The 22,867-nt window shown below is 38.0% G+C and overlaps 1 pseudogene; it reads left to right on the top strand.

Moving 5' to 3' along the window:
• Positions 1-7,241: 7,241 nt before the first annotated feature.
• Positions 7,242-16,534, top strand: LOC125265822 (annotated as a pseudogene).
• The last annotated feature ends 6,333 nt before the right edge of the window (positions 16,535-22,867 follow it).

Raw genomic sequence — 22,867 nt, 5'->3', positions numbered from 1 at the left:
TCATCTGTTTACCGTGTCGCACGCTGGACGCTCGCTGCTGCTTCAGCCATCATATGAATGATTACATAATGATATATGTGCTCAACAAGCTGAGAGAAGTCGATTCATTTATTTGCTGGAAGCGTTTAAATGATGCTTAAACGAGCATATTGAGTAGGCCTACAACTGTTGTCATTGTGAATATTCCTTTCCACGATCCCAGAGAATCAGAGATTATGGGCAAAGACTATAGAATAACACAAGACGTGTCACTCGTATTGTTTTGAATGGGAGAAAGTGAAACGCGCAATATGGCGAAATAAGTCCCGCCTTCTAAATAAGAGCCAATCGCCGACTGGTAAAGTCAGCGCGTCACTTCAGCGGCCGTTAGAATCACCGGTTTCTATAGAAACAGTCAGACGCGCGCATGCGCATTAGCTTGATCCAGCCTGAAAAATACAGTTTTTTTGTCATGATTCGAGCGTTTAGAAACTAAATTTATGAGACAGTTGTTGTTAGATTTCATTGGCGATTTCAAATATGAAATTTAATCGTAAGGTTGGCAAACAGTTTTGGAGAATTTTATGTTTCCCCATTCACAGAGATTGCATGATGCCCAGGATGCCCGGGAGGCGTTTCAAAGATGGCCACCGAGTGAAATGACTTGTCTTAAAGGGACTTTGGTATGGGTCAGTCAGTGGACAGACGGACACGAACACACTGTATTTTTATATTTATTTCAACAAATGACAACCAAAATCAAAACCCTAGGAGCTTGTCAACAGTTTAGTAGTGACTCCCTGCAAGGGCACATTTTAAAAACGCTGGCTTAGTGTATTATGACATTATATTAAAAGATGTGCAGATGAGCCCTGAATATGAACGCAGCGCGTTCTCCACACAGTATGCTTTAACTGATATGTACAGAATTAAGCGTTTCTTCATTCTTGTTAAGCATTTGAATCTCCCCTTTCAAGTTCTGCTAATTCACGAGCGGCGTGAGAGTCAGACTCGTCATCTCCTCGACCTGCTTCCCTTGGTGTTTTTACACGTAGAAAAGGCAAAAAAAAAAAATGTTGTTCATGGTCCAGTTTTCTCTCAGAACGATTATCAGAGTTACTATCGCCATTATCGCTTCAAATTGTTCTGCACGATCCCAGATGAGAAATAAGGGTCTTATCTAGTGAAACCATCACTCATTTTCTGAAAAAAATTGAAAATTATATGTTTTAATCATAAATGCTCATCTTGAACTAGCTCTCTTCTTCTTCTCCTCTATTTGAATTCATGTAGAACAATTTGAAGCTGCAATGAAATTAATTTTGACCTTCAACTGTTTGGTGCCCATTGAAGTCCACAATAAGGAGAATAATCCTGGAATGTTTTCATCAAAAACTTTTTAATTTCTTTTCGATTGAAGAAAGAAAGACATGAACATCTTGGATGACATTGGGGTGAGTAAATTATCAGGAAAAGTTTATTTAAAAGTGGACTAATCCTTTAAGTGAGGATGGGGATGCATTTCACACATCTGTAATCACTTTTGAGCTCTTTGCTTTCAAATCTGCTCACGTTCAACGAGAAGGCGGACCACAGAAACACCCACAGACGCCAGCCCTGTCTCAGCTCATAGCACTTTATATATTTGACATCTTCTGTAAAGATGTAAACAACTGAGACCACAGCAAGTTTCACTTCTACTCGCAAACTTACCTGCAAGTGTGAAACAGTAAATCTCACATCCACACAACTGCTGTGTGAATTGTATCGTTTTATGACATTATAAAAGTACAGTAGAACAGACATAAAAACAAGCTCCACACTATTGTTAAACCAAATCTTTATTAAATAAAATCAAAAATGTGCACCAATCGCCTCTGTGAGATTCATTTCAAGGATACAGCAGAACTGAGATCATTCTATGCCATCATTTGTGTTGCTAATTATTATTTTGTTTAGAGTCATTAAGATTAATCAAATAGCAAATGAATGCATGGCCACCAGAGCAGAGACAGCCAATCGGATCACGGCTTCAGTGAAATCACAACAGATGTGGTCTGAAAAACAGTTCAAGCATCAAAAACAGAGTTCAAGCATCCATTGGGAAGGCAATGTGATTTCCCTGAACACAGTTCTGCTAATATCATCAGTGATGTACCTGAATTATTCTCAGTTTGACTGACGGTTGAATTGGCCACACGGTTTGAGCTTGATGATCTTTCTGGTGATTCTAGTAAAGACACACTTCTGATCTTTATTTACAAAAATGTGTTTCAATGTAATTAAAGTAGCCAATATCATAAAATGTGGATGTAAGGAAGGAATATAAGACACATTTTAAAATATCACAATGACAAATAGCCTATAATTCAAATGAAGTAATGGTTTACTCACCGTTGACTGTAAGATTGAAACTCTTATAACTGGTGTCTTTGCTGATAACTGTTACTGTATAAAGTCCAGAGTCTGTGGTTCTGGTGTTAGTGACGGTCAGAGATCCGGTCTGATCCAGCTTCAGTCTGTCTCTGAATCTCCCATCAGGACCGTCGTATGTCGAGTTGGTTTGTGTGAGTCTGTTGACTTCAGCGATTCTTGTGTTTCCAAACCTCCACATTATCAACAAATATTTCTGTACTTCAGTGTTTAAAGTGACAGAATCTCCCGCCATCACTGACACTGTCTTCACTGCATCTGTCACATCTAGAAAACAAACATATTTTATCACAGACTGTTCACAAAGCTGATAACTACAAAGATGACCATAATGATAACTTCATTAGTGTTCACACCAACAGACCAGCTGTGACATAAAATGACACAACAAGGATGTTCAGTATAATTGAAAAACATTTTATTGAGGCTCTGAGGCACACACAGCATATTAAATCACACACAATAATCAAGGACTCCAATCCATAAAACATAAAACATCCATATGTACAATAAATATCCTGTTTATTAAAAGATATATGCTGTTTATAATGACTGCAGAACTCAGTCAAACTGTTTTTGTGGTTCTGAAATGATTTGTTCCCATTGCGATTCTTCATTTTGAGTGTCACGTGATATTTCTTCAGCACTCATTTTTGTGTGCTAACAGAAGTGAAACAAAACTGATTTAATTTTATTCACTTGACAAGTTATAATTAATTTTTTATACTGAGAAAATTTAATGTTATAAACCACCTTAAATTAGCTTAATGTCTTTTGAAAACATGTTAATTTTATAACATTGATATCAATGTGAATTTCCAGAGTTTTACAACAAGATAAACTGTTTTGGTATATTTCTAGTTCAGCGAAATTACTCACTACACTAAAAAACTAATAAATAAAATTAGCCTAATTTTGTAAACATATGTCTGAGAAAAGTTTTATATGATAAAATATAAAAACATGGTTATTGTAGTTATTCCAACCACAAATTAACAATGGATTTGTTACAAAAAACATAGTTTAACTATGGTTTTTGTATGGTTATACTAATGGTAATCAATAGGCCAAAAAAAAAAAAAAAAAAAAATAAATAAAAAAGAAATAGTTTTACTAGGATATAATATTGTAACATTTTTGAAACAGTAAGAAGTAAACTCATAAAAATACATTCATAACTTACCGACCAGACGACACAAGCACAAACAGAACCAAACTAAAGCGTTAATCATATTCCCGGGCCGTTTGTCCAGCACTAATAACTGTAAATTTCCCGACTTCAGTCGCTGCATGTCGGCAGTGTCCGGAGAGTTCGGTCGCTAGAGGGCGTTCCCGCTGCTGGTGACGCTTATGAGTGACAAGTACGTCATGCCGTGTTGTTGACATTGAATATATTTTCTTACGGCTAAAAATGAACATTTTGAAATTGGAAAATGGTGTATAAATGGAATAAGTCCATAAAATACTTAATATCAAACATGAACTAAAAATAACATCTTTAACATTGCTCATTCAGAACACCCTCATCAAACAAAAACATGAGTTTTTGAGTTATGATGGCATAATGTAGCTACTTTTGTAAATAAATATAATATAAATTAAAATACTATAATAGTGATTAAATGATGATAGATGAATGAAAGTGACAAATTTAGCTACTTTCTTTAATGACAAATAGAAATCACAGTGGATCAACGGGGCAAAAATATATAAAATCCTATCCAACTTATTCCTGATGAGCCTACTGTTTTGAATTATGGGTGGAACTTCCGGTTTGGGGAACTTCCATTCAAAAAGACTGAAACGGATAATTTCAAATCATAAGGTTGGCCTTCAAATAAAGCTTATCCATCAGTTAAACTGAATGAGCTGTCAATTTTCCTTTCATGTTTTATTTTCAGACATCATGAGAATAACATAACGCTTGATATTTAACAAGAATATCTATGGCAAGAGCTCTTTTCAGTCGCTGCTTTCTATCCTCGTGATTATTTTCTTTTGTCCCTTTGCATAAAGCAGTAATAGTATGAGAAAGGACAACATGTGGTCTGTTCTCCCGATATAAATACCATTAATAATTCACTGGAATGCAAGAATCTCTCGTTTTTCTCCCCAAATCCAGGTTTGTTTTCACAAACCTGTAAATACAATTTATTATCTGTAAAAATGACGGAAATCACTTTGAAATAGTATCACGCAATGCTGCAGTTCATAAACATTTTTTATTAATGCAACGTATTTTACATAATACAGATATATATCACTATAGTTATATTTAACCTGTCCATTATTGCTGTGGAAAGAATCGCACTTTTCGCACACGGTCTATTGAAAGTACCTTGATGATGCTTTTACAATTTTAAATGTCCTTTTAATGTTCGTTGGTTGAAGGGTGAGTGCAATAATGTCATCTCATTGTACCCAGTTAAAAAAATGCATTATTGCATTAGAGCAAGCCATTCTTTGAGATTACATCTTAACGGAATTTACACCCATAATTTGCGCAAAGGTTCATAGGGCATAGGAATAAGGTGGATAGGTATGAGCTGTTGGAGAAAAATAAAATTACACAAATTAAACAAAATATGGTTCCTGTGTATTTTGTTATTAAACATCGTGAGAGTTTCTACACACCATGTTACATAACATTTATAAGCTGTTAACCACAAAAAAAACAAGAGTTTAAGGACACAAAAGTGGATATAGGCAATTGAGACAGAGCGCAACATGTCATATTACTCTGAGAGCTACGGCCACTGGAGGGGAATGTAATCAGAGACGTGAAATATAATATATAAAACTGATTATTGGTTATTTGCAGGGCTTGACATTAACACCCGCCAACCCGCCAAATGCGGGTAGATTTCAGCTGTGGCGGGTAAGACAGCCACTCCCACTAGCCACTTTGGCGGGTTGAATATAATTTCAGCCTACAGCCAAATGAAAAATAGCCAAGATCGTCGTATCACAAAATTACAATTCAGTCACAATTCTTTATTGATTAACTTGCGGTTAGTGAAGGCGGGATAGGCGGAATCGCGCTGAATGACACAACAGAAGCGCTCGCGTGCGCGCTTTCTCTGTCGCGCGCGATCAGTTCTCCTTGCGCCTGAATACACGCACACACGGATGTCAAAATGCATCGTGTGGAGTATCTCGCGTGAGTACAGTCGGCTATGGCTTACGGCTAAGTGGGTAAAAACTGGATATGTGTCAGTAGGCTATATGACGTCCATGCATTCAGCAGCCCCCAAATAAATACCTGTCTGTCATTAATGTTAATCAAACATCAAAAATGTTAAATAAATGTATACATGTATGCTAAATAAACATATGTATCTGAAAGAAAAAATATATTTTTTAAATTACTATTTGTAATTAGCTTCTAAAATAAATATACATACCTGATATATACAATGTATATAGTCTTGATTTGGGTGGTCAATCTGCATTTGTAAGTTTGAAAGGGTTTTAAATCTTGTAAATCAAGTAAAATGACTCAAAATCAAGTAATTTAAGCATGCCAGAGTCAACTTTAATCATATAAAATGTAATTTCCCAACAGCAAAATTGTGGCCAGTGAAAATGCTGAGTGGCTAGTAACTTTGGAAAACCACTAGCCACATTGGCTGGTGAGCAAAAAAGTTAATGTCAAGCCCTGGTTATTTGACTTACCAGTGACAGTGTTTACAGCACACGATAGCATACTGAGAATCAGGATCCCACCATTTTTATTGTCTGTATCCACTTTTGTCTCTTTAAAGGCTGTTTTTTCCGGATCGGTAACTTATAAAAACTTAGTTCTGTTTTTTAGCTTGTTTGCTGTACACCCTGTCACACAGCAGCTTTTAGGCATTGTTCTGTCTTTTGTTAGAGGCAAGAAATGACAAGGAAGCAGCTTCACACAATACAAAGTCAATGGAGAGGGTTGGATTGTTTCCCCCCGGTGTGGTTGTGGCCTAAATGCGCTGTCTCTATACAGTGTAAAGTATTTGCTCTGGCTCTTTTTTTCAATAGCTTGTTTTTTTCCATTTTTCCCCTCGTTAAACTAGCAAAAGTGGATTCGGACACGCCCTAAGTGCACCTGCGCCGTGCGCTTTAGACCATGAGCTTAGATCGTTAAAATAGTCAAAGTTAAGTTTGGAGTTTTATTTTGCCTTTGTTTTATTTTGTTGTTTGCAATGCCAAATGGACAATAAACAATACAATAAGCATCCATGCGATAATTTCAAAATCCGGACATTTTCCGAGAGAGATTCTGATGTGTACAGAATTTATCTGAGAAAGGCTCGTACACGTGATTATTTCACCACAAGGTGTCAGAATCAACATATTTATTCATTTGAATTAAATATTTTAGTCATTATTATTCTGCGTCATTTTTCACTGACAGTCTGTCTCATTTTTCACTGTACTTAAGCCTACTTAACACATCATTAAATTTCTGCAAGCCAGTTAAGGCGCATTCATTCATCTTTTTTAATACGAAAATTAACCATAACCACAAAACACAATGGTTAAACCATGGTAACCACAAATCAACCATGGTATATAGTAAAACTGTGGTAATCAACCCGCGAAAAAAACATATTTTTTTTCTATTATATATAAAACCTTTCGAAAGGGAGCCCAACAGTCAAATTAATTTAAAAATGTAAATTCAACAGGTATGAGTATACGATCAGTAAAAGAAAACACTTAATGAGAAGACAAGCATTGTTAGTTGGGAAATACATTTATTTGTAGACTCACAGACTAAATGCTAAAACGTTACTTCACAGTCATACTGTTCTCAAAATCATCTCAACTGTGATTGGTCCACAGGTGATATTCAAACCCAGCTGTCTGCGGAAGCAGTGTTTCCTTCAAGAAGTTTACAGCAGCGGCATGCGACGAGTTTCTCTAAAATTACCTCAAGGATAAATTTACTTGGTCTTCAAGCGTCATTCTTACCGTTAGAAATATAGACAAGTTGTCGTCTTTCTGTTGTTTTTATGACTTCTTCACATTTATGTCAGTCGGTTTGGGTGCGGTTCAAAAACAACTAGACCTTCAGCGAAACACGATAATATAAATTATCTCCAATATATATTATCTTTATGAATTCAGATTCTACACAACTCTACAACAACGTGCAGAACATGTTATTCTTCTTTCTATTCTTGTTGTTTGAGGACGGTAAGTGATGGATTTCTGTAGTTTCGGTTTCATTAGCACGACGCCGGCGAAACAGACCCAGACGCGTCTAATAATGAAAAACTGCGCGTTAAATGGTGAATCGCATTAAGTAGGGTACATGCATACCCAGCACGATCTCATAGTTTATGCATTTAAAAATTGTTGTAGGGGAGAACCGGGACGATTTTTTTCAGAGCTCTGACTACATTTGCATTTCAAGTTATGACAGGTTAGGTCCGGTTTTCGAGTGCGGTAAATAAAATGTTGAAGCGGTAGGCCTAATTTTTTTTCTAATTACAAGTTGTGTTTCTCGTTTCATGCGTCACAATAATGATCAATCTACAGGTTGTTTAGTGCTGTAACACATCCTGAAGTTTGACTTGTCAGTATTTTTCAGAAAGTACCTCGGGTTTAAATGTCAGATGTTCCTGTCCCACTGCTAATGTGGCTTTCTCTGCGTTGCAGCATTTATTAAAACATGTTCATGCTGTATTATACTAGCAGAATATGCCAAGAGTGAGGGTCAGAAAGACAGACAGAGGTCTGATTCAGCCAAATGTTTATGAGAGGGCGTTTCTGGACATATATCTGTTGCTGATTTCTGTATGTCTCCATTTATTCACTCAATCTGTTTACATTTACCTTAGTAACATTTAGTTTTTAGCCATACCTTAGCTTTTCCAAACCGATCTATGAATTTGCAGTGTTTCTATTCAGATGTTTTTATGCATATTTTGAATTTATGTACAAAAACAGCTGGATTGTAAACATGACTACTGCTACATTATGTTAAGAATTTATATTATGCTAATTTAATTTAATTTTCATATTGTTCAAACTGTTGAAAAAAATGTTTTATAAAATAAATTGACATTGCCCCCCCCCCCCCCCCCCCCAAAAAAAATATTGTAAACAATTCAAGTTTGTACTGTCAGGTTACTTTTGAAACATTTGATGAAACTGAAATTCTCAATTTAAAATGAAAATGTAATTTATTTATTTATTTTTTGCAAAGATAAAGGACAAAATATGTTTGCAGTTACTTATTAACAAGGTCATGGTCAGGTATATTTAATAAAAACAAGACTAGCACAAAAAAAAAATCTAGCTTGTATTGTTGTGTTACTTTCGTCCCACCTGACGGGAATTATGAAATTATATTGAAGCTGTTCTACATTTGTACAAAATACCACCTGGTATTGATAAACCACACTTGTGAGTTATTGACCACAGCAAAAATGTCTAAAATATTATCTTTTAAAATTACATATTTGTGAAAATAGGTACTTTCGTCCCTCCCCTAACTCGTATTATTTCTGGATTGGAATTTGTTAATTTACAGGGTCTAACCGATTTTAGTACACCCAATAAATTGTATAATTTGGACGCCATTCCTGACGCCAGGAAAAAAGTAAAGCCTGATATGTGTGTTTGTAAAGCTGATTGTCTCTGCTTTAGGTGTGTCTGCTGAAACCGAGTCCGTGATGGAGGGAGATTCCGTCACTCTACACACTGATATTACTGAAATACAAAACGATGATACGATACTGTGGCTGTTTGGACCTAAAGACTCTATCGTATCTCAAATAACGAGAAAGGCGGGTTTTACTTCACTTTTTGTCACCGATGTTATGGCATTCAGAGGCAGATTACAGGTGGACCAAAAGACTGGATCTCTGACCATCAGAAACACCAGAATCAGACACTCGGGACAATATAAACTAAGTGTCTCGAGAGAACAGACTACAATAAAGATATTTAATGTCACCGTCTTTGGTGAGTATCTCAAGTTTTTAATTAAGCGCTGTACTTTGTTAATAATTATTTATATTATTTAAACCATCTCAGACACCACAGTAGATATCAAAAATGTGACATTTGTAATACCCGCCTAGTTTTACAGTAATTAAATTAGGCCGACTTTAGGGTTAGTTCACCCCCAAAAAATTCTGTCATTACTCACCCTCATGTCATTCCAAACCATAAGAGATCTTCAGAACATAAATCGAAGATATTTTTAATAAAATCTGAGAGATTTCATTCTGTCCCTCCATTGACGGTTCACACAACTACCATTTTCAAGGTCCAGAAAGGGAGGAAAGTATCATTAAAGTAATCCATGTGACCCCATTAGTTTAACCTCAGTTTTATGAAGCGATGTGAGTGCTTTGTTTGCACACACACAATAATAATAATTTACCACTTTATTTGAAAAATGTATTTCTCCAGCACGTGAACGTGGTGCTCTCATGAACGTGTGTTGGAGATTTATATTTTGCAATATAGTGGTAAATTATGTTTTACGCAAACAAAGCACTCGCGTCACTTCATAAAACTGATGTCACTTCAATCTGGACCTTGAATTTGGTAGTTGCGTAGACTGTCAATGGAGGGACAACTTTCATTAAAAATATCCTCAATTTTGTTTTAAAGATGAATGAAAGTCTTACGGTTTGCGAATGACATGAGGGTGAAATAATAGTAACAGAATTTTCATTTTTGGGTGACTGACATGTTTAATTTATAAGTAGCGCTGTCAAGAGATTTTTTTTAATCGAATTAATCGCAAATTAATTGCACATCAAATTTGGCTGAGAAATTACTCCTAAAAGACAATTTAAAGGCATTATTGTGTTAAAGCATCAAATATACAAAAAGTAGCCTCAGCAAGAAATATTTTATTTGATTCAATATAAATTTATTACACATACGAATTAGTAGGCTAACGAATTTGTATGAATTAGTAAATCGTGCAGACATTTTTTTTTTCTTGCATGTCATGTGCAGGGCTCCAGACTATGGAAATATGAAATAATTTTTTTGAAATTAGTGATTAGTGAAATTATATTCTAAATAAGACTAAAACTGCCAGTAGGTGGCAGTAAATGTCTAAATGATTGAGTCATTCATTCATTTGATTCGTTTAAACGGATGATTCATTCAGGAGTGAAGTAAATGGTTCTCTTTATGAATGGTCCATTGAATCAAAACGCAGATTCAAATGCTCAGAGATGAACAGTTCTGCTTTTCGTTGACAAAATTGAGCAAAACAGACAAAATTGTGTCTAAAATAACAGTTTGGGCTTGTTTCCCAGGCGTGGTTGGTGAGACGGATGAAGTGAAGTCAGAGTCAGTGATGGAGGGAAAGTCTGTCACTCTGTGGAATCATGTTGAAGTTCAGAGAGACGATCTGATGGTCTGGAGATTTGGAGATAAAGGCATCCTTGCTGGCTAAAATTTACGCGGAAACTAATGAAACCTCATTAAACAATGATGACGAGAGATTCAGAGACAGACTGCAGTTGAATCCAAATGGATCTCTGACTATTAAGGACACCAAACCTCTACACACTGGACTTTATGAGCTACAGATCAGAGGCCGTGAGAGCGCACAGCGATTCCTTCTGTCTGTCACTGGTGGGTAACTCTGAGTCTGTAAGGTGCAAGTCTTTCAATGTAATGTATGATTAGATCAGATATTTGGATCTTTAATCAGATCAAGGATGACATCCATGTTTATTCTAAAATCTTACTCTTATTGTGCGAATTAAAATTTATCCTGACACATTCACTCTAATGACTGTTTCTCTTCAGCTGTTCCAGGTCTGTCTCCAGGTGTCACAGCAGGGATTGTTTGTACTGTTTTTCTGGTGTTTGCAGTTCTGGCCGCTGTTGTGATTTACTATCACCGCAAGATCTCTAAACTAATGGGTAAGAGTTACAGCTGATACAGGGAAAACAATGAGCTTTATTTATGCTACAGTAACAATATTTATTAGCTCAAAAGGGGAAATATTAATAATTAGTCATAACTCGCTATGATTAATTATAAATATTTGAATCAGTTAATCAAATTATCTTAATGTTGCTGAATTAAAATTACAATCAATGAATCTGTTCGGCCAGCGAACACTCAGTTTGATCGTCTATCGTCTAACTTTTATACAATAAAGCACCTTTGTTAACAAAGGGGTTCAAAATCTTAATACTAAATCGCCGTTTAGTGGTTAAACGATACTTGCAAATGCCTTAGCTGTCCAGATCTGCAGGTTCAGGAGAAATCCTTGAGGGTTCAGTCCAATGGTATAAAAGTTGTAATCAATATATTCTGCATTGAAGGAAGAAAATGACCATGAACTCTGTTGGTCGAGGCAGTTGTTCATGGCTTGAAAGGAAAAGGGAGACCTATTAGCCCGGCTCGGGGGCCTGGAGGGGTCTCACATGACGCAATCCTAATTCTGAGTGAACTGATTAATTTGCCTACCAGTCATATTAGATTTCAATATATCACAAGGTGTCTTTATGCAGCTGAGTTTATATTTAAAACAATTTTAAAAAAGAAAAAAAAAACAACCCCACAGTAAATCAGAATCTGTGATTTGTTTATTCTCTTTAACCTTTATTTAATTGACAAAAGTACAAAGTAAAAATGTCCAATGTTTAACCCAACTGCTGGAGTGTAGGAGTGTAGCATCCTAAATTCCCAAACATCTCATGAACACATCTTTTATGTCTGTTTCTATGTGCTGTTGTGACGGGTGAAGTGAAGAACGTGCCAGCGACAGAGGGAGGTTCTGTCCACCTAAAGGCTGCTCTTACGGAAAAAGAGAAATATGATACGATACAGTGGTATTATGAAGAAGAGAACAATTGCATTGCTGAATTCACAGCAGGAAACAGAAGTCCACCATTTGAATTTCCAGGAGCTGATGGGAGATTCAGAGGCAAACTGAACTTGGATGTTCAGACTGGAGATCTCTCCATCACAGACATCAGGACTATTTACTCTGGACTCTATATACTAAAGCTCAGCAACAGCAGCAGCAGCAGAAGAAGAACCAAATGCAAGAGATTCAGCGTTTCTGTGGATGGTGAGTTTAACAAATCGTTACGTGTGTTAATGGTTGTGTGAACAATTTAGATCAGAAATTAACTTTTCAAAGCACTCAAAATTAAATTAAATTTTAATTACTTTAAATTTTAATTAGTACCATGCTCACATTGTCAAGAATAAAATCATAATGATATGAGAATGAAGACATTCAATTCATTCAGTTTTTTTTTCTGCTTTTCTCTTGTTTTATACACTGCTGTGACCTGAAGTTAAGAAAATGCCTGCGGTGAAGAGAGGATCTGTCATTCTCCGGCCTGACCTCTCTAATGCTAAAATTGAAAAAGATGATCTTATTCTGTGGACGTTTGGAGCTGAAAAGAGTCTTGTTGCTACAAATCCTGCAAGGCCAGATAAAACTGATGAGAGATTCACAGGCCGAGTGGAGCTGAACGAGGAAACTGGATCTCTGACAATCAGTGACATCAGAGCTGAAGACGTTGGACATTATAAGCTACAGATCATCAACAGCAACGAGACCAAATGCTGGAGATTCAATGTGATTCTCAATGGTGAGTAGAGCGACATTATTATATTAACTCACTATACGGTATATTGTTTATTCAATATTTCTGTTTCTCAAATCTGATTGGTCGAGCAGCGTTCCAAGAGTGTGTTCCTCTTGTTTGCATGTTCATGTGTTGTGGAGCACATCTAAAATCTGAACTCATTTCATCTTGGATTTAATTTAAAATTAAGATTTTGAAAAAGTTGTTCTTGAAATGAGAAATCTAGTGTTCTCAGACTTCCCACTTTAAATACAGTTGTTATTTCAGTGTATTTTTTTTAAAGTAGTAGTTCTGTATTTATTAAAGGGGCCCTATAATGCCCCTTTTACAAGATGTAATATAAGTCTCTGGAGTCCCCCCCACATATAATTTAGTAATAGCTTGTTAAATGTGACCCTATTTGGGTCTGAGCAAAAACACACCGTTTTTGTGTGTATCCCTTTAAATGCAAATGAGCTGCTGCTCCCGCCCCCTTTCCAGAAGAGGGCGGAGCTTTAACAGCTCAACAACAACAAAGCTGGAGAATCTCACGCAGCCAAAATGACGAAAGTGTTCAGCCTTACATTGTTCAAACCGGAGTCGACACTGATGGAGAAACTCAGGAAGAAGTTACAACTTTTAGTTTCTGAATGGTTAGTGGATAAATTGATGTAGTTGCTGTGGAGTTGATTCAACTCATCCACTAGCATGTGCCGTCATGTTCATCTTTTGTGTTGAATTGACCCTCGTTTGTGAAGCAGTCCGGCGTAAAATGACGGCATGACAACAACACTCTACTACAACAACTCTTCCTCTTCTCTAAAGCAGCCCAACATGGCCCCGCCCCCTTTGTTGTGTGTTCTCAGGGGTGGGGTTTATGTAAATTTTAGTGTTTGTGATGTCACTAACCCAGGAAGAAGCTCTTTATAGTCCCTACCAGCCGTTTAAAAAGTGATTTCTGTAAAAGAAAATATCTCTCTTTGCATTGAACTTTGAGCGTCGTGACTTTGCAGATGTTGTTTATGATCAAACAGCAACATTACACACTAACTGAAATTAAAAAAGTGAAATCACAATAAAGGACCCCTTTAAGTAAGGGAAAATATACAGGTACTGTCAGTCATTACAGCAAAATAATCTCCGGCAGGAACGGTTCACATTCAGTAAGCTTGTCTGTAAGACTTTAAAATGGACAAAACACCTTATAAATGTTATAATTCAATAGTCTTATGATGTTTTGTGAGGAACAAGCTAAGAAATAAGCGGAGTGTACACGCGTTATAGCGCATAGCCGCATATTACTAACACGCTCTTTAAATAACCAAAAAATACTGCAAAAAATACTTTAGGCCAGTTTTTGTTGGTCAATGCCGTTTTCAGTTCCTCAAAATAGCAACACGCCAACAATGCCCCTGAACACATCTCGTATTCAGACCAGCATGCCCATGGGTGAACAGATGGGCTCGAGTGCGCAGGATGTGAAAATGATAACTGTGTCCGGCTGAAACTAGCTAAAAACACTTGCCGTTGCATTGTGCCGGGTGTGTGATAGGACCCATAATGTTAGTATGATTTTTACATCAAAAAATGCACTCTAAAAAATGCTGGGTTAAATATGGACAAAACCAGAGATTGGGTTGTTTTCACCCAGCCATTTTTTTCAACCAAATTTGGATTTATTTTTTTAGCCAGCAATATAGCAATATAAAAAAAGGCATGTTTTTGCTCACCCCCAAATATGGGCAAATTTGTGGGGTATTTTAAGCTGAAACTTGACCAGAGCAGAGACTTATATTAAATCTTGTGAAAGAGGGCATAATATGTGCCCTTTAACCCAACCTGCTGGGTTTGTCCATATTTAACCCAACTTGGGTTGTTTTTAACCCAGCATTTTTTAGAGTGTGGTCATAATTTAGAAATAAATGGCTATTTTCAACCCTGTTCCCTCTGATTTTAACTCTCTGTTTTAAGGGGCGTGTCTGCTGTGAGACTTCCGTGTAAACTCCCACTGCTGTGATTGGCTGACATCTTTGCATATGAAATAGATATTACGTGTGGGACTCTCTAGAAAACACTATTACAGCTGTCGAAATGAAGGAATCAGGAAGTGTTGATTATTGCATTACATTTAGACCACAAGAAAGGTTGCACATTGAGCAGATGACAGTCTGTTGATTGTGTGAATGCAGAGATCTCGTCAATTTAACTCGATTTCTGCACACAAAATGCTTTGATTGCTTTCCGTATGTAATTTAATCATTTAAATAACAGATTAATTTCATGCTACTGAGAGAAACAATGAGAAGTTAATCAAATTCATATCGTACGAGTCTGAACATTCCTACTGAACTGTTGCGTCTTCTTTTTGTTGTGTAGCTCATCTGTATGTAGATGAATATGTAACAATGTCGTTGTCTCTGTATTTCAGATTCCACAGGGGAGGAATCACCGACTCCAAAGACACAGCTGTTGCAAAATCAAGGGGGAGCATCGACTTCAGTTTGAGATAAGACACACCCACCAGTGTCAATCACTATGACATCATCAACATGTGAGCACCATATACAGCACCAAAAACACATTTCTTTCCATCTTGTGAAAGTGAGAAACCTGTTTCTGTCGAGCTGTTAAACGTGTGGGTAAAAAGCTTCTTTCGTTGGTGGTTGATGAAACTCTTTCATACATCATTTCACTAATGTTACATGTCATGCATGTTGCTTTATTAACAAAATATTGCTTTGATTCTCACATCTTTGATATTGTGCAATTGTAAACTGTGAGATAGAAATTTCATATAAGATGTGGGAATCACTGAATGTGTTATTGCTTTGATTAATCAAGGAGTGGGCAGTGCAATGGGGATTCTTGACTGAGAGAATTGAGCGCAATGGTCAAACATGTCCGTCTAGTGAGTGTTTACAGAGAAAAACTATGGAAGAGCAGCAGAGATGAGCTCTGTGAACTAGCCTTGAGGCTTAGAAACTCCTGCAGACACTGAACTCACTGATGAAGAAGTGTTTATAGAGCAAAAGAGATGTAGATGACTACATCCATCAGGAGACAGACTCTAAGATCTCACATTAGGCAGTTTTTGGTCCAATAATCTGTTTGTTTCTCAATTAAGCAGATGGAAATCACTAGTTGTTAAGCTGGTACCGTCTATGCAGTTCATTAGTGGTAGATTTCATCAGGCCTCGAGGGAATATCGAGCTGAGTATCATCAGAGTAACAATAAATGCAAACCAGATTTCTCCTGAAAATGTCTCCAAGGGGAAGCGTGCATTAGAGTGAGAGTAGATTTTATTTATCTCTTTCATATTAATTACACTGGTTTACGTCTGTATATGTACAGTATGTATTAGCCTACTTTTGTTCTGTTACTGTAGTTCTGTTGCCTTTATTAGTTAATGGTAAAGGTTTTTAATTGTCACTTGACAATAATGTGAAGCAGTAATTTTTTACCATTGCCTTTGTTATAATGTAATAACACTTGCTGAATTTGTGCTGGTCAGGAAAATCAACTAATAACTAATATTATTCAATAAACTGCTCATTTTGATTATCACTTCTTCTCCTGTGTCTGACTTATTGACTGATTGATTAGTAGTAATGTATTAAATGGAGCAAATATCGGTGAGAGAGTGGTTAAAAACAGAATGTGTTTTCATATTCAGTCACAAGAGGGAGCTGAAATGGCACATTAGGAGAGTCATTGTTGTCAGATTTCACTGGTGATTTAAATATGAAATTTAATCGAAAGCTTGGCCCCATTCAAAGAGAGGCGTTTGAACTGCAACGTGTGACATCACACTGATCAGGCCCCGCCCACGGCCGCTGATTGACAGTCCTGCATCACCACAGTTTACGCCCTCAGCGAGCCGTCCGCCATTTTATCCGTGTTCGAGCAGCTGTAGACAACAATGTCTGGTGAGTAATTGAGATGTTTTGTTGTTGGAGCAAGAATGAACATAACAGTCTTCATTTACTGACATCTGAGCCGCTGAACGCAGTGGGTTAGTTTGATTTTTGAAGGGAATGTGCCACAGATCTAATATCACATGTGATTTCTGTAACTTCACCTGCTGTTTACAGTCACAGACACTGACTGTGTTTATGTGAACTGAGTGTGTTTTTGACAGAATCTTGTGTGTATTTGACAGTTTAAAGGGGTGGTTCAATGCGATTTCACTTTTTTAACTTTAGTTAGTGTGTAATGTTGCTCCACCTGAGATTGGGTGTGTGAAACAGTTCGTACATAAGGTCAAAGTTGATCCTACAGTCCAACCTGTGCGCCAGAAACTGCAGCGTTTACCATTCGCAGTTAGGGATGCTGTCTCGACTGAACTCGATCGTCTACTGCAGGCTGGCATTATAGAAGAAATTGATGCCTCTGCTTGGGTTTCTCCCATTGTAGTTACAAGAAAAGAGAATGGAGGCATACGAATGTGCACAGACCTTCGTGAACCAAACAAGGCTGTGGTCACCAACTGTTATCCTCTTCCACATGTCGATGAGCTTCTCTCCAGCCTGCGAGGTGCTACTCTTTTCTCTACTATCGACCTGGCCAACGCGTACTACCAGGTGCCACTTCACAAGGACAGTAGAGACATTACGGCCTTCATTACACACAAGGGCCTATTTAGATTTTGCCAGGTTCCATATGGCCTGGCATCAGCTCCTTTAGCTTTTCAAAAGATGATGGCAACCATTCTGGAAGGAGTACCTGGTGTCCAGAACTATCTGGACGATCTAATAGTTTACGGTGCCACTGCTGATGAACACGATCAGACTCTCCATACTGTCCTGCTAAAACTCAAAGAGGCTAGACTGGTTCTGAATGATGAAAAGTGCCATTTCAGAAAGACCACACTCCGCTTCCTTGGCCATGTCATTACCGCAGATGGTATTTTTGCCTGACCAAGAGCACGTTAATGCAATACTTCAAGCTCCCGCACCATCTGATGCCGCATCTTGGGCCTTGCTTCATGGTACTCTAAGTTTATTCCGAATTTTGCAACGGTGGTGGCTCCCATGCATGAATGTGTCAAAGATAAAGAGACTTTCACATGGTCTGCAGCTGCCCAGACCAGTTTTGATGAGGTCAAGCAGCTCTTGGTGTCCAGTTGTGCCCTAGCTCAGTTCGACCCCTCCCTACGCTCAGTGATTTCGACTGGACTGGGTGCTGTGTTCGCCCAAATTCAGCCTGATGGTACAGAGAAACCAGTAGCTTTTGCTTCACGTACACTTACAATGGCAGAGCGTAAATACTCAATCGTGGAAAAAGAGGCCTCAATCGTGGTCACGGACCACCAGGCACTCACAACCTTACTCACTACCAAAGGAATGAACAGGGCTGGATTGCGCATTGCCCGCTGGTCGGCGCGTCTGCTTTGTTTTGCCTATGATGTCATTTACAAACCAGGTTCACAAAACCATACTGCAGACTGCCTTTCACGTCTCCCTCTGCATGTGCCAGCGGATCCTTCTACAGATGTGGAACCTGAACTTGTGGCTCTGATTTCTTCCTGAGTTCCTGAGCACTGAGTTTCCTTGCGGTCTCTGACTTTGACAGTGCTTGTTCCTCATGCTTAGAAATGGTGGCTCTTCGTGAACAGATTAGCCGTGGCTGGCCTCCATCTATACGGGCTGTTGCCCAGAATCTAATGCCCTACTACGAAATTAGGGATGAACTCTCAGTGCAGGGTCATTACATCTTCCGTGGTTCCAGATTAGTGGTGCCTGTCTCATTGCGTCATACACTGATCACCCTGGCCCATGAAAGCCACCAGGGGATTGTACGCACTAAACAGCGGCTGCGTGACCTTTACTGGTGGCCTTGTATGGACTCTCAGGTTCAGACCTGTATATCTGCCTGTGCCCCTTGTCAGTCTAATGACAAAACAGCTCTCACTCATCCAGCGCCTCTACAAGCTGTTCCACTCCCTGACGGTCCCTGGAAGAAATTAGGCCTCGATATTGTTGGGCCATTCGAGACTGCCATTCCTTCTTGTCGGTATGCTGTGACGTTGACCGACTACTATTCAAAGTGGCCTGAACTTGCCTTTTGCCCATCCGCCACAACTGATGGTGTCATAGATTTTCTGACCACCGTTTTCAGTCGTCATGGAAATCCGGAAAGCATTGTCACTGATAACGGGATGCAGTTCACATCAGCTGCCTTTGCTGAATTTCTTAAGACCAGGGGTATACACCATAACAAGACATCTGTGTACTACCCTGCAGCCAATGGAGCTATTGAGAGGTTCCACCGTTCTCTGAAGGGCTGCATACAGACAGCCATCCTGCAGTCACAGCCTTGGAAGGAAGCTGTGACCAACTGGCTTCAAGCGAATCGTGCGACACCTCATGCCACTACCTCAACCTCACCTTATGAACTGCTCTATGGATGTAAAATGCGAACCAGACTGGACATTTTACCCATTGCTCCTATGTCGAAATCATCTGACATCCATGACATTGTGGAAAGGAAACAAGCCAAGATGAAACAGTACACTGACGTACCCCATCTTTTGCTCAAGGGGAGAGAGTGAGGGTCAGAATTCCTCGTTTAGTCCCTAAAGCACACTCCAGATTCTCTGCTCCGCTAACAGTAGAAAAGCGAGTGAGTCCAAACACCTTTCTGCTAAGTGATGGGAAGATATGGAATGTCACACTTGGCTCGTTCTCACTCTGCATCCGTAAGTGGAGGTCAAGTTGATACACCAACTTGCACACAGCCCATTAAGGGTACTTCTCCGAAACAGCCACGTATTAGATTCAAACCTAAGTGGCACAAAGACTACGTAATGTAACTGATTGAGATTTGAAGGGTTAAGAACAGTTTTTTAGTTGAACTAAGCTATAAAAGAAATGTACTTTAAAAAGTGTTCTGAGTTTCATGAACGTGAAGACTTTTGACTGCCATATGTTAGTTATGTAAAAACAGATGTCACCTTCTTTATTGCAATAATTTCATAATACGAAAAGTGTTCAGTTACTGAAGTAGTGTTCTTAACAGAGAGGGAAGATGTTGTGTTCTATTAATAATTGTGATACTAAGTATGATCGCTAGAGGGCAGCAAAACCTAATAAGGGACATAGAAAGGTGATGAAGAAATTGAGTTGTTGATTTGCTATGGCAATGTTACTGATGCTTCCTACATTAAAGACGACCGTTTGGAGTTAGCTTTTGTTTTCATTCTTTTTATACAACTTACAACATCACAAGCTATTACTGAAATATGAAGCAGTTCCCACTTTAAAAACAGAAGCTGCTGTTTATTGGCTTCAAACTGTAAGTACATTTTATTGTTTGTACATGTCTTTTAAATGTAATGTTATAGTTCTGTTGTTATTTTTAATGCATCAAGGACATATACAAAGTGCAACTTGTTTTTGCTAGCCAGTTAGCTAAGTTCTACTGCAACAAACACCAACAAACATCTCTGTTCATAGACAAACAGTTGTTTATGCTATAAATTAAACGATACTTTTACAAAAATGCGACTACTCAGTCATGTATTTGGCTGCAGTAAAGCTTTAATCAGGATAAAACTGTATATTGAAAGCTAACAAAACAGCAGTGACAGCATATCTAAACACTTTGACACAAATACAAAATGAAAAACCATTCATAAACGTACTTTAAAAGCAGAGGTTCTGCTTGACTCTCTTCATCTGGGTCTGATTCGGCTCAATTTGATACAGCAATATACACAAATCCGCTGCGAACTCTATGGGCGCCGCCATCTTGCCTGCCGCCATTACTGCGTGCCTGCGAAGTGTGACGGTGTGACACTTGCCGGTGCCCTCTAATGACATTTCAATTAAAGCGCATCCTGCTCATTAAAGAAAATGTCTGGTGAAAGGGAACATGGGTAGATGATGTCAGGCAGTGGCCAAAACTTACCGATAAAGGTAATTTAATATTGACAACATAATGTAATAATGTAAAAATGTAATGTAATGTAATTAAGAAGTGTATTAATTGATGACAACAATAAAACCGAACGCTGTCATTACTAGCTGTGTTGCTAATATGTTCACAAGCTTCACAGTTTCAAATAATTATTAGGCCATCCTTAAAAATATTCTTGTTTGCCATAACCCGACCGACCCTGTCAATTTAGGACCGACCCAATTAATTATTTTTTCCCCTTTTAGTCCGACCGACTTGCCGATTGTAATTGCGTTAAGACCCACGGATTTTTTTTACTCTTCAAACAGCTAATACAAATGCAATAAAATGTGAGACACACGCAATTGACGCTTTTCACACGCTCTCACGCCACACATCCATTTTCTCACGCACAGAAAAATCGAAGTAAAGAGGACACAGAGACCGACAGACTAGACAGAGCAGGTTACTTATGATAGAAAAAATCTCAGCTCTCAGATTCTGTCAATTTTATTACGAAATTCAAACAATAAATACCGTTTTGGTGCTTGTAAATGTGACATGCTAGAAATACAGATTACAAAATATTACAGCATCAAACGACGTATAAAGTTATATTCTTGTAAACATGTTTTTCAAAATGGATTTATGTATTCACACTTACCTTCGTCTGAGGTAAATCTCTCAGAAATGACCGAACGCTGTCAGCTAGCAGCCCCTCACACAGAACCTGTTTTGGCTGATATGTGTACTGTATTACATCTTTATTATATTTTTACTTATATCATTAAATAAAGTTGTTATTATAATAAAAAATGCATTATATTTAAATTGTTATTTTTAAATAATACTGCCAGCTGATAGGGCTCTCTGTATGTTTACAGCATTAAGTTAGGTGAGTTGTTTTTTTCTTGAGAAAAATTAATGCCTACCTTGTGTAGCCTAGCTAATGTTTATCCAAATGAGTCAATATTAAATCAAATCACAATAATAATTAAATAATAATAATTGAATAAAAATAATAAAAAAGTGTAGCTTACCAGAAATTGTAGCCTACCATGTAAACATTGTAACGTCACTAACCTAATAAAATTCAGCTTAGTTACTAAAATATTTTGACAATCACAATACACTTAATGTGATGCAATAAAAAAATTTTTTTTTACATTTTTTACGACCTACCGACCATTTTTTTTATTTTTTTGGCTGTTACGGCAAACCAAAATATTTTTAAGGATGGCCTTAGCCACGACCAGTTGTAGCAATAAAATACATGTTCTTACAGGTATTCAAGATTATTTTATTAAGCATCTGGCATGCGATGAGCCATCTCGGTTATGTGTTTCATCCACTTTTGACGCACATCTTGGTCCTCCGCTCGACCAGGAACTCTGTGCAATCCGTATGGCCGTAATGGGCAGTCAATGTGCAACAAAGCTTCGTGGATTACACAAACGGTTTTATTCCAGGTCTGTAGTTTTGTGCTGTTGTTAAAACAACAAACCACACAACACGCTCTGCCCGGCATCACTGGACAGCATACGTACTAAAAAACTATATAGCTAACATCTGCTACAGCCTACGGGACCAACACGCTACTTCTGCTACTTCCTTAGCAGCAAGGCACGCAGTAATGGCGGCGCTGCTTTACTTCCGTGTTCGCCGGATTTGTCTATAGACGCCATTATTTACATTTCCAGCTTAGCACGTATCTACGAATGGTAAGGGGCGTGGCGTTTCCAGATGCTTCAGCGAATCACGATACACTGGGCCAGCTACCAACCTGCCAACCAATCTGAGCACACTGCGTATTTCGGAGGGAGTGGCTTAATAGAAGCAGGAAGTCAAACGAGCCGTTCATATGAGACTGGAAACAGAGGTGTAGAATAAATGTAAAATAGATGAAAAATACAGCGTTTTCAAAAAAACGAAGCATTAAGACATGTTAAACTGTGCCCCAAAAACACAATCAAGCTAGAAAAAAAACACTGAACCACCCCT

Source organism: Megalobrama amblycephala, linkage group LG1, assembly GCF_018812025.1.
Source record: "Megalobrama amblycephala isolate DHTTF-2021 linkage group LG1, ASM1881202v1, whole genome shotgun sequence".
Classification (NCBI taxonomy): Eukaryota; Metazoa; Chordata; class Actinopteri; order Cypriniformes; family Xenocyprididae; genus Megalobrama; species Megalobrama amblycephala.
This window is presented reverse-complemented; position numbering and strand designations above follow the sequence as displayed.